Raw genomic sequence first — 13,227 nt, forward strand, 5'->3', positions numbered from 1 at the left:
TCAAGGCATTTCTTAAAGAGGTCGGATACCCTGTCCAATTGCATTATTTAATGCAATCATCCTGCAGACTTGGAAGCAGTGGGGTGCACTTGCAGAACAGGTAGCCATTCTGAATGGATGAAAAATGGCATAATTGGCTCACAATAACTGACGAGATGCCTAATTGTGTCTGCCAAGACCCAGGCAATTGCTCAATGTCATGATCCTGTGCTGTTGACACCATAAGAAGAAAACCCAAAGCATGGGGTCCTCCTGTCACCTAGTCCAAGCATATTCTGCAGGGGATGTGTGCCTCTTCCCTAGGAAAAAAATCAGCCAGAGGCATCACTAGGGTCTTTGGAGCCTAGGGCAAGTTGAGAAAAACTGCGTGCCCCCCCCCCGACCCCCCCATAGACCCACAGAGAAAGGTATTTATGCGCGCCTCTGGCGTGCAGGAAAAAATGGGCGTGGTCACATACCAAAGGGGCATGGCCACTAAAAATGGGGCGTGCCAACATGACACTCCACCCATTTCTCGTCACTCTGGGAACATTACTTTCTATTCCATATACACCTTACCGATGCGGTGGTTTCTCACAATGTGGAACCTCTGAAGAAATATATCCTCCATGGGAAGACAGCGTCTGCAGTCGGCATTCATTATTCATGTAGGGCACATCGTCCAGAAGATGCCTGTTTGTGTGGGAATATTAACAAGGTCATCAACTTACAACAGCGGTTCAACCACACTCATTCCCCCTGTGTATTTCCTGCCCCCTGCATCTCTTAGCCACACCATCTCCCCCTGCATCGTCTCTCAGCACATCATAACCTCCCCAGACACACACACCCTGACAAAAGCGTACACAGACACACACACCTCTTTCACACAAATGCAGCCAGCCAAATAAATAAAACGGCTTGCGTATGCAGGCACTTTTAGCACTACAAGTGCCTGCATACCCATGGCTGAAAAAGCATGTTGAAGCTTGAAGAAATCACCCAGGACCTGCTGGGACCTGTAGTGCCACAGAAAAAACACATATAAACTAGATATGTGCGCCAGACCATTTTTGCTGGATTTGGATTTGGCTCTGATTCGTCGTCCGGCCTTGGATTTGGATTTGCCAAAGCGCCATGACTGGTTTTGGATTTGAATTTAGATTTGGATTTTTTTACAAAAATTGACAAAGAAAGCTAAAATCACATAATTTGGGCATTTTTTTGTTCCTAGACTATTATTAACCTCAATAACATTCATTTCCAGTAATTTACAGTCAATTTAGACCACCTCACAGCTCACAATATTATTTTCACCATGATTGGCCAAAGGCTGCAGTGAGCTGGCAGGTTACTAAGCGACAGAGTTGCGGCACAGATACCACAGTTTAAAGCACATCTATGAAACATTGCCACTGACTACTGAGTCACAGTACTTGTGTGTTACGGACACACAGAGGGCTAAGGCCCAATGAGTCGCGGTGCATGTAAACACAGTGGGCTATGGCCAAAGGAATCACAGTACTTGTATACACAGTGGGGTACAGCCCAAGGAGTCAAGGTGCTTGTATACACAGTGGGGTACAGCACAAAAAAAAAGTGGTTTTTTTTACTTTTTAAACTTTTAAATCTCTTAAATTTTTTTTTTTACTTTTAAACTTTGTTTTTTTTGCACACAAAGCTACTTGTGAGTCTGGACACAGCCCCTTTAATCAGCAGAATATAGCGCAGCATACATCAGCGAGCAGTGTGCCCCCTTACACAGTCACTTTGCCAGCACAGCCAACTCTAAATGACCCCCAGAGTGTACGTATATTTAGCACAGTGGGCCTATTCTGTATAGTGGCCAAGCATAACAGGGATATATTGCATACTGATCAAAAGTTACATTAGGCTAAATTGAATATTTATCAATCCTAAAAGTCTACTGTATAATGGGCAAAATCGGTCCTCCACTGTATATTCATCATTGCCAATTCTATTCTATACTGGGAACAGAGACTATTGGGGAGATTCAAAAAGAAGCACGTTTCCATCAGAATATTGCACGCTGATGTAATGCTGGTCATCCTGCAGGAAAACCACGCTCGGCTTTGCACACACCTATAGAGGTGCAGAAATAACTAGCCTTGGCCTAGCTATTAATGTCATTTCAATTTATAAACATCCTAGCAGTATTTTCATATTAATTGTGTTTTTTATTTTCATTTAATCCCTTGCTTGTTTTCTACCCAAGTAGCAGTCTTGAAAAATAAAAATTGGACAGAAGCAGCAGGTTAATGAAATGAGAAAGAGCTGATAGGAACTTATTGATTAAATGAGTGGATGCAGTAAAAGAGAACTTTGGCGAATAAGGAGAAGGCAAAGGGAAAGATGTGTAATAATAATAATAATAATAAATGGCAGGTGTATCATGGGAAGCAGAGGTGATGGAGAATATAAAAATATCACACATCAGTAGAGATTATTTTGTGCACTTCTCCTTTAAGGAATGTAGAACTCGAGTGAGGTCATGCTGTGATGTCATAATGGTAACTCTTTGCTGTTGCTCACTCTTAACCGCCCAGGACACTGACATAGCATTATCATTGCTGGCATTAACATACTCCAAATATATCTCTTGCACCCAGCTCACTGAGGGAAAAATATCCTCTTGAGGTAAGTATCTCATCAAAGACAAGGGCGTTTCACTTGGATGTGCCTGCAGACTTGGAGCTTGACTTCCCTAAAATATGACCTTGAGCTTGTTTATTTCTATAATTGGAGGTTCTAACAGCACAGCACATCTATCGCAATGTAGTAGCCATTCGGATAAACTCGGTGCTTCTCAAAAGGGGATGACCATCCTCTTCAGAAAATTGCGCAGCTTTGTGAGGAATGTAAATTGGGTAATGTCAGGAGATGTGGACAGGAACTATATTAATGACGTCAGCCAATGTTATTTATTAATGTGGTAAACTGTATACTGTATTTTAGTGTCAAATGTTCATACAGTATTTTAAATAAGTTTGGAAATATAACTCTGCATAGCCTCCTAGTGCCCAGAGGGACGGGCAATCCTTCAAGCCATGGGTCCCCAGAGGTTTCCTCCACAGGGGGTTTTTCCTCTCCTGAGTGCTGAAGGATGATTCTTTGTGAGTCACGAGGCTTCCACCATCTTGGTCCTCTTATAGGACAACCTTGTAAGAGCCTTCGGCTAATCTTGGGCACTAATTTATTTACAATGCAGAGTAAAAATAAAGTGTTATTTTCCTTGTGCTAAAAATTCATAATAAATATATTTTCAAATTGACTTTACTTGATGTGGTCTTTTCTTTTTTTCATAATGGAGTCTCTTAGAAGGTTAAGAGGCTGTGAGGTCTACTATCCTGTTAATAGAATTGAGATTTGATCATCTTCGCACTACATAATAGTTTAAGGTTATGACCTAATGGCAATGTGCAGGATATGGCGGTGGTACATGATGTCATTGGGGAAGTGGTCAAGTCTAGAAAGGACACAAAAAATAAAAGAGATCAGGTGAAACAGAAATAATATAAAATGTTTTCTAACATACAGTATATACTCTTCTGTGCTGGACAAAATGAAGCAAACGACATATGGAAGGTTATAGTCCCTTTAAGTAGAAAATATTTAAGATGGTTTTCAAGGCATTTCTTAAAGAGGTCGGATACCCTGTCCAATTGCATTATTTAATGCAATCATCCTGCAGACTTGGAAGCAGTGGGGTGCACTTGCAGAACAGGTAGCCATTCTGAATGGATGAAAAATGGCATAATTGGCTCACAATAACTGACGAGATGCCTAATTGTGTCTGCCAAGACCCAGGCAATTGCTCAATGTCATGATCCTGTGCTGTTGACACCATAAGAAGAAAACCCAAAGCATGGGGTCCTCCTGTCACCTAGTCCAAGCATATTCTGCAGGGGATGTGTGCCTCTTCCCAAGGAAAAAAATCAGCCAGAGGCATCACTAGGGTCTTTGGAGCCTAGGGCAAGTTGAGAAAAACTGCGTGCCCCCCCCGACCCCCCCATAGACCCACAGAGAAAAGTATTTATGCGCGCCTCTGGCGCGCAGGAAAAAATGGGTGTGGTCACATACCAAAGGGGCATGGCCACTAAAAATGGGGCGTGCCAACATGACACTCCACCCATTTCTCGTCACTCTGGGAACATTACTTTCTATTCCATATACACCTTACCGATGCGGTGGTTTCTCACAATGTGGAACCTCTGAAGAAATATATCCTCCATGGGAAGACAGCGTCTGCAGTCGGCATTCATTATTCATGTAGGGCACATCGTCCAGAAGATGCCTGTTTGTGTGGGAATATTAACAAGGTCATCAACTTACAACAGCGGTTCAACCGCACTCATTCCCCCTGTGTATTTCCTGCCCCCTGCATCTCTTAGCCACACCATCTCCCCCTGCATCGTCTCTCAGCACATCATAACCTCCCCAGACACACACACCCTGACAAAAGCGTACACAGACACACACACCTCTTTCACACAAATGCAGCCAGCCAAATAAATAAAACGGCTTGCGTATGCAGGCACTTTTAGCACTACAAGTGCCTGCATACCCATGGCTGAAAAAGCATGTTGAAGCTTGAAGAAATCACCCAGGACCTGCTGGGACCTGTAGTGCCACAGAAAATACACATATAAACTAGATATGTGCGCCAGACCATTTTTGCTGGATTTGGATTTGGCTCTGATTCGTCGTCCGGCCTTGGATTTGGATTTGCCAAAGCGCCATGACTGGTTTTGGATTTGAATTTAGATTTGGATTTTTTTACAAAAATTGACAAAGAAAGCTAAAATCACATAATTTGGGCATTTTTTTGTTCCTAGACTATTATTAACCACAATAACATTCATTTCCAGTAATTTACAGTCAATTTAGACCACCTCACAGCTCACAATATTATTTTCACCATGATTGGCCAAAGGCTGCAGTGAGCTGGCAGGTTACTAAGCGACAGAGTTGCGGCACAGATACCACAGTTTAAAGCACATCTATGAAACATTGCCACTGACTACTGAGTCACAGTACTTGTGTGTTACGGACACACAGAGGGCTAAGGCCCAATGAGTCGCGGTGCATGTAAACACAGTGGGCTATGGCCAAAGGAATCACAGTACTTGTATACACAGTGGGGTACAGCCCAAGGAGTCAAGGTGCTTGTATACACAGTGGGGTACAGCACAAAAAAAAAGTGTTTTTTTTTACTTTTTAAACTTTTAAATCTCTTAAATTTTTTTTTTTACTTTTAAACTTTGTTTTTTTTGCACACAAAGCTACTTGTGAGTCTGGACACAGCCCCTTTAATCAGCAGAATATAGCGCAGCATACATCAGCGAGCAGTGTGCCCCCTTACACAGTCACTTTGCCAGCACAGCCAACTCTAAATGACCCCCAGAGTGTACGTATATTTAGCACAGTGGGCCTATTCTGTATAGTGGCCAAGCATAACAGGGATATATTGCATACTGATCAAAAGTTACATTAGGCTAAATTGAATATTTATCAATCCTAAAAGTCTACTGTATAATGGGCAAAATCGGTCCTCCACTGTATATTCATCATTGCCAATTCTATTCTATACTGGGAACAGAGACTATTGGGGAGATTCAAAAAGAAGCACGTTTCCATCAGAATATTGCACGCTGATGTAATGCTGGTCATCCTGCAGGAAAACCACGCTCGGCTTTGCACACACCTATAGAGGTGCAGAAATAACTAGCCTTGGCCTAGCTATTAATGTCATTTCAATTTATAAACATCCTAGCAGTATTTTCATATTAATTGTGTTTTTTATTTTCATTTAATCCCTTGCTTGTTTTCTACCCAAGTAGCAGTCTTGAAAAATAAAAATTGGACAGAAGCAGCAGGTTAATGAAATGAGAATGAGCTGATAGGAACTGATTGATTAAATGAGTGGATGCAGTAAAAGAGAACTTTGGCGAATAAGGAGAAGGCAAAGGGAAAGATGTGTAATAATAATAATAATAATAAATGGCAGGTGTATCATGGGAAGCAGAGGTGATGGAGAATATAAAAATATCACACATCAGTAGAGATTATTTTGTGCACTTCTCCTTTAAGGAATGTAGAACTCGAGTGAGGTCATGCTGTGATGTCATAATGGTAACTCTTTGCTGTTGCTCACTCTTAACCGCCCAGGACACTGACATAGCATTATCATTGCTGGCATTAACATACTCCAAATATATCTCTTGCACCCAGCTCACTGAGGGAAAAATATCCTCTTGAGGTAAGTATCTCATCAAAGACAAGGGCGTTTCACTTGGATGTGCCTGCAGACTTGGAGCTTGACTTCCCTAAAATATGACCTTGAGCTTGTTTATTTCTATAATTGGAGGTTCTAACAGCACAGCACATCTATCGCAATGTAGTAGCCATTCGGATAAACTTGGTGCTTCTCAAAAGGGGATGACCATCCTCTTCAGAAAATTGCGCAGCTTTGTGAGGAATGTAAATTGGGTAATGTCAGGAGATGTGGACAGGAACTATATTAATGACGTCAGCCAATGTTATTTATTAATGTGGTAAACTGTATACTGTATTTTAGTGTCAAATGTTCATACAGTATTTTAAATAAGTTTGTAAATATAACTCTGCATAGCCTCCTAGTGCCCAGAGGGACGGGCAATCCTTCAAGCCATGGGTCCCCAGAGGTTTCCTCCACAGGGGGTTTTTCCTCTCCTGAGTGCTGAAGGATGATTCTTTGTGAGTCACGAGGCTTCCACCATCTTGGTCCTCTTATAGGACAACCTTGTAAGAGCCTTCGGCTAATCTTGGGCACTAATTTATTTACAATGCAGAGTAAAAATAAAGTGTTATTTTCCTTGTGCTAAAAATTCATAATAAATATATTTTCAAATTGACTTTACTTGATGTGGTCTTTTCTTTTTTTCATAATGGAGTCTCTTAGAAGGTTAAGAGGCTGTGAGGTCTACTATCCTGTTAATAGAATTGAGATTTGATAATCTTCGCACTACATAATAGTTTAAGGTTATGACCTAATGGCAATGTGCAGGATATGGCGGTGGTACATGATGTCATTGGGGAAGTGGTCAAGTCTAGAAAGGACACAAAAAATAAAAGAGATCAGGTGAAACAGAAATAATAAAAATATTTTCTAACATACAGTATATACTCTTCTGTGCTGGACAAAATGAAGCAAACGACATATGGAAGGTTATAGTCCCTTTAAGTAGAAAATATTTAAGATGGTTTTCAAGGCATTTCTTAAAGAGGTCGGATACCCTGTCCAATTGCATTATTTAATGCAATCATCCTGCAGACTTGGAAGCAGTGGGGTGCACTTGCAGAACAGGTAGCCATTCTGAATGGATGAAAAATGGCATAATTGGCTCACAATAACTGACGAGATGCCTAATTGTGTCTGCCAAGACCCAGGCAATTGCTCAATGTCATGATCCTGTGCTGTTGACACCATAAGAAGAAAACCCAAAGCATGGGGTCCTCCTGTCACCTAGTCCAAGCATATTCTGCAGGGGATGTGTGCCTCTTCCCAAGGAAAAAAATCAGCCAGAGGCATCACTAGGGTCTTTGGAGCCTAGGGCAAGTTGAGAAAAACTGCGTGCCCCCCCCGACCCCCCCATAGACCCACAGAGAAAAGTATTTATGCGCGCCTCTGGTGCGCAGGAAAAAATGGGTGTGGTCACATACCAAAGGGGCATGGCCACTAAAAATGGGGCGTGCCAACATGACACTCCACCCATTTCTCGTCACTCTGGGAACATTACTTTCTATTCCATATACACCTTACCGATGCGGTGGTTTCTCACAATGTGGAACCTCTGAAGAAATATATCCTCCATGGGAAGACAGCGTCTGCAGTCGGCATTCATTATTCATGTAGGGCACATCGTCCAGAAGATGCCTGTTTGTGTGGGAATATTAACAAGGTCATCAACTTACAACAGCGGTTCAACCGCACTCATTCCCCCTGTGTATTTCCTGCCCCCTGCATCTCTTAGCCACACCATCTCCCCCTGCATCGTCTCTCAGCACATCATAACCTCCCCAGACACACACACCCTGACAAAAGCGTACACAGACACACACACCTCTTTCACACAAATGCAGCCAGCCAAATAAATAAAACGGCTTGCGTATGCAGGCACTTTTAGCACTACAAGTGCCTGCATACCCATGGCTGAAAAAGCATGTTGAAGCTTGAAGAAATCACCCAGGACCTGCTGGGACCTGTAGTGCCACAGAAAAAACACATATAAACTAGATATGTGCGCCAGACCATTTTTGCTGGATTTGGATTTGGCTCTGATTCGTCGTCCGGCCTTGGATTTGGATTTGCCAAAGCGCCATGACTGGTTTTGGATTTGAATTTAGATTTGGATTTTTTTACAAAAATTGACAAAGAAAGCTAAAATCACATAATTTGGGCATTTTTTTGTTCCTAGACTATTATTAACCACAATAACATTCATTTCCAGTAATTTACAGTCAATTTAGACCACCTCACAGCTCACAATATTATTTTCACCATGATTGGCCAAAGGCTGCAGTGAGCTGGCAGGTTACTAAGCGACAGAGTTGCGGCACAGATACCACAGTTTAAAGCACATCTATGAAACATTGCCACTGACTACTGAGTCACAGTACTTGTGTGTTACGGACACACAGAGGGCTAAGGCCCAATGAGTCGCGGTGCATGTAAACACAGTGGGCTATGGCCAAAGGAATCACAGTACTTGTATACACAGTGGGGTACAGCCCAAGGAGTCAAGGTGCTTGTATACACAGTGGGGTACAGCACAAAAAAAAAGTGTTTTTTTTTACTTTTTAAACTTTTAAATCTCTTAAATTTTTTTTTTTACTTTTAAACTTTGTTTTTTTTGCACACAAAGCTACTTGTGAGTCTGGACACAGCCCCTTTAATCAGCAGAATATAGCGCAGCATACATCAGCGAGCAGTGTGCCCCCTTACACAGTCACTTTGCCAGCACAGCCAACTCTAAATGACCCCCAGAGTGTACGTATATTTAGCACAGTGGGCCTATTCTGTATAGTGGCCAAGCATAACAGGGATATATTGCATACTGATCAAAAGTTACATTAGGCTAAATTGAATATTTATCAATCCTAAAAGTCTACTGTATAATGGGCAAAATCGGTCCTCCACTGTATATTCATCATTGCCAATTCTATTCTATACTGGGAACAGAGACTATTGGGGAGATTCAAAAAGAAGCACGTTTCCATCAGAATATTGCACGCTGATGTAATGCTGGTCATCCTGCAGGAAAACCACGCTCGGCTTTGCACACACCTATAGAGGTGCAGAAATAACTAGCCTTGGCCTAGCTATTAATGTCATTTCAATTTATAAACATCCTAGCAGTATTTTCATATTAATTGTGTTTTTTATTTTCATTTAATCCCTTGCTTGTTTTCTACCCAAGTAGCAGTCTTGAAAAATAAAAATTGGACAGAAGCAGCAGGTTAATGAAATGAGAAAGAGCTGATAGGAACTGATTGATTAAATGAGTGGATGCAGTAAAAGAGAACTTTGGCGAATAAGGAGAAGGCAAAGGGAAAGATGTGTAATAATAATAATAATAATAAATGGCAGGTGTATCATGGGAAGCAGAGGTGATGGAGAATATAAAAATATCACACATCAGTAGAGATTATTTTGTGCACTTCTCCTTTAAGGAATGTAGAACTCGAGTGAGGTCATGCTGTGATGTCATAATGGTAACTCTTTGCTGTTGCTCACTCTTAACCGCCCAGGACACTGACATAGCATTATCATTGCTGGCATTAACATACTCCAAATATATCTCTTGCACCCAGCTCACTGAGGGAAAAATATCCTCTTGAGGTAAGTATCTCATCAAAGACAAGGGCGTTTCACTTGGATGTGCCTGCAGACTTGGAGCTTGACTTCCCTAAAATATGACCTTGAGCTTGTTTATTTCTATAATTGGAGGTTCTAACAGCACAGCACATCTATCGCAATGTAGTAGCCATTCGGATAAACTCGGTGCTTCTCAAAAGGGGATGACCATCCTCTTCAGAAAATTGCGCAGCTTTGTGAGGAATGTAAATTGGGTAATGTCAGGAGATGTGGACAGGAACTATATTAATGACGTCAGCCAATGTTATTTATTAATGTGGTAAACTGTATACTGTATTTTAGTGTCAAATGTTCATACAGTATTTTAAATAAGTTTGGAAATATAACTCTGCATAGCCTCCTAGTGCCCAGAGGGATGGGCAATCCTTCAAGCCACGGGTCCCCAGAGGTTTCCTCCACAGGGGGTTTTTCCTCTCCTGAGTGCTGAAGGATGATTCTTTGTGAGTCACGAGGCTTCCACCATCTTGGTCCTCTTATAGGACAACCTTGTAAGAGCCTTCGGCTAATCTTGGGCACTAATTTATTTACAATGCAGAGTAAAAATAAAGTGTTATTTTCCTTGTGCTAAAAATTCATAATAAATATATTTTCAAATTGACTTTACTTGATGTGGTCTTTTCTTTTTTTCATAATGGAGTCTCTTAGAAGGTTAAGAGGCTGTGAGGTCTACTATCCTGTTAATAGAATTGAGATTTGATAATCTTCGCACTACATAAAAGTTTAAGGTTATGACCTAATGGCAATGTGCAGGATATGGCGGTGGTACATGATGTCATTGGGGAAGTGGTCAAGTCTAGAAAGGACACAAAAAATAAAAGAGATCAGGTGAAACAGAAATAATATAAAATGTTTTCTAACATACAGTATATACTCTTCTGTGCTGGACAAAATGAAGCAAACGACATATGGAAGGTTATAGTCCCTTTAAGTAGAAAATATTTAAGATGGTTTTCAAGGCATTTCTTAAAGAGGTCGGATACCCTGTCCAATTGCATTATTTAATGCAATCATCCTGCAGACTTGGAAGCAGTGGGGTGCACTTGCAGAACAGGTAGCCATTCTGAATGGATGAAAAATGGCATAATTGGCTCACAATAACTGACGAGATGCCTAATTGTGTCTGCCAAGACCCAGGCAATTGCTCAATGTCATGATCCTGTGCTGTTGACACCATAAGAAGAAAACCCAAAGCATGGGGTCCTCCTGTCACCTAGTCCAAGCATATTCTGCAGGGGATGTGTGCCTCTTCCCAAGGAAAAAAATCAGCCAGAGGCATCACTAGGGTCTTTGGAGCCTAGGGCAAGTTGAGAAAAACTGCGTGCCCCCCCCGACCCCCCCATAGACCCACAGAGAAAAGTATTTATGCGCGCCTCTGGTGCGCAGGAAAAAATGGGTGTGGTCACATACCAAAGGGGCATGGCCACTAAAAATGGGGCGTGCCAACATGACACTCCACCCATTTCTCGTCACTCTGGGAACATTACTTTCTATTCCATATACACCTTACCGATGCGGTGGTTTCTCACAATGTGGAACCTCTGAAGAAATATATCCTCCATGGGAAGACAGCGTCTGCAGTCGGCATTCATTATTCATGTAGGGCACATCGTCCAGAAGATGCCTGTTTGTGTGGGAATATTAACAAGGTCATCAACTTACAACAGCGGTTCAACCGCACTCATTCCCCCTGTGTATTTCCTGCCCCCTGCATCTCTTAGCCACACCATCTCCCCCTGCATCGTCTCTCAGCACATCATAACCTCCCCAGACACACACACCCTGACAAAAGCGTACACAGACACACACACCTCTTTCACACAAATGCAGCCAGCCAAATAAATAAAACGGCTTGCGTATGCAGGCACTTTTAGCACTACAAGTGCCTGCATACCCATGGCTGAAAAAGCATGTTGAAGCTTGAAGAAATCACCCAGGACCTGCTGGGACCTGTAGTGCCACAGAAAAAACACATATAAACTAGATATGTGCGCCAGACCATTTTTGCTGGATTTGGATTTGGCTCTGATTCGTCGTCCGGCCTTGGATTTGGATTTGCCAAAGCGCCATGACTGGTTTTGGATTTGAATTTAGATTTGGATTTTTTTACAAAAATTGACAAAGAAAGCTAAAATCACATAATTTGGGCATTTTTTTGTTCCTAGACTATTATTAACCTCAATAACATTCATTTCCAGTAATTTACAGTCAATTTAGACCACCTCACAGCTCACAATATTATTTTCACCATGATTGGCCAAAGGCTGCAGTGAGCTGGCAGGTTACTAAGCGACAGAGTTGCGGCACAGATACCACAGTTTAAAGCACATCTATGAAACATTGCCACTGACTACTGAGTCACAGTACTTGTGTGTTACGGACACACAGAGGGCTAAGGCCCAATGAGTCGCGGTGCATGTAAACACAGTGGGCTATGGCCAAAGGAATCACAGTACTTGTATACACAGTGGGGTACAGCCCAAGGAGTCAAGGTGCTTGTATACACAGTGGGGTACAGCACAAAAAAAAAGTGTTTTTTTTTACTTTTTAAACTTTTAAATCTCTTAAATTTTTTTTTTTACTTTTAAACTTTGTTTTTTTTGCACACAAAGCTACTTGTGAGTCTGGACACAGCCCCTTTAATCAGCAGAATATAGCGCAGCATACATCAGCGAGCAGTGTGCCCCCTTACACAGTCACTTTGCCAGCACAGCCAACTCTAAATGACCCCCAGAGTGTACGTATATTTAGCACAGTGGGCCTATTCTGTATAGTGGCCAAGCATAACAGGGATATATTGCATACTGATCAAAAGTTACATTAGGCTAAATTGAATATTTATCAATCCTAAAAGTCTACTGTATAATGGGCAAAATCGGTCCTCCACTGTATATTCATCATTGGCAATTCTATTCTATACTGGGAACAGAGACTATTGGGGAGATTCAAAAAGAAGCACGTTTCCATCAGAATATTGCACGCTGATGTAATGCTGGTCATCCTGCAGGAAAACCACGCTCGGCTTTGCACACACCTATAGAGGTGCAGAAATAACTAGCCTTGGCCTAGCTATTAATGTCATTTCAATTTATAAACATCCTAGCAGTATTTTCATATTAATTGTGTTTTTTATTTTCATTTAATCCCTTGCTTGTTTTCTACCCAAGTAGCAGTCTTGAAAAATAAAAATTGGACAGAAGCAGCAGGTTAATGAAATGAGAAAGAGCTGATAGGAACTGATTGATTAAATGAGTGGATGCAGTAAAAGAGAACTTTGGCGAATAAGGAGAAGGCAAAGGGAAAGATGTGTAATA

Source organism: Taudactylus pleione, unplaced genomic scaffold, assembly GCF_031769625.1.
Source record: "Taudactylus pleione unplaced genomic scaffold, aTauple2 ptg000923l, whole genome shotgun sequence".
NCBI lineage: Eukaryota > Metazoa > Chordata > Amphibia > Anura > Myobatrachidae > Taudactylus > Taudactylus pleione.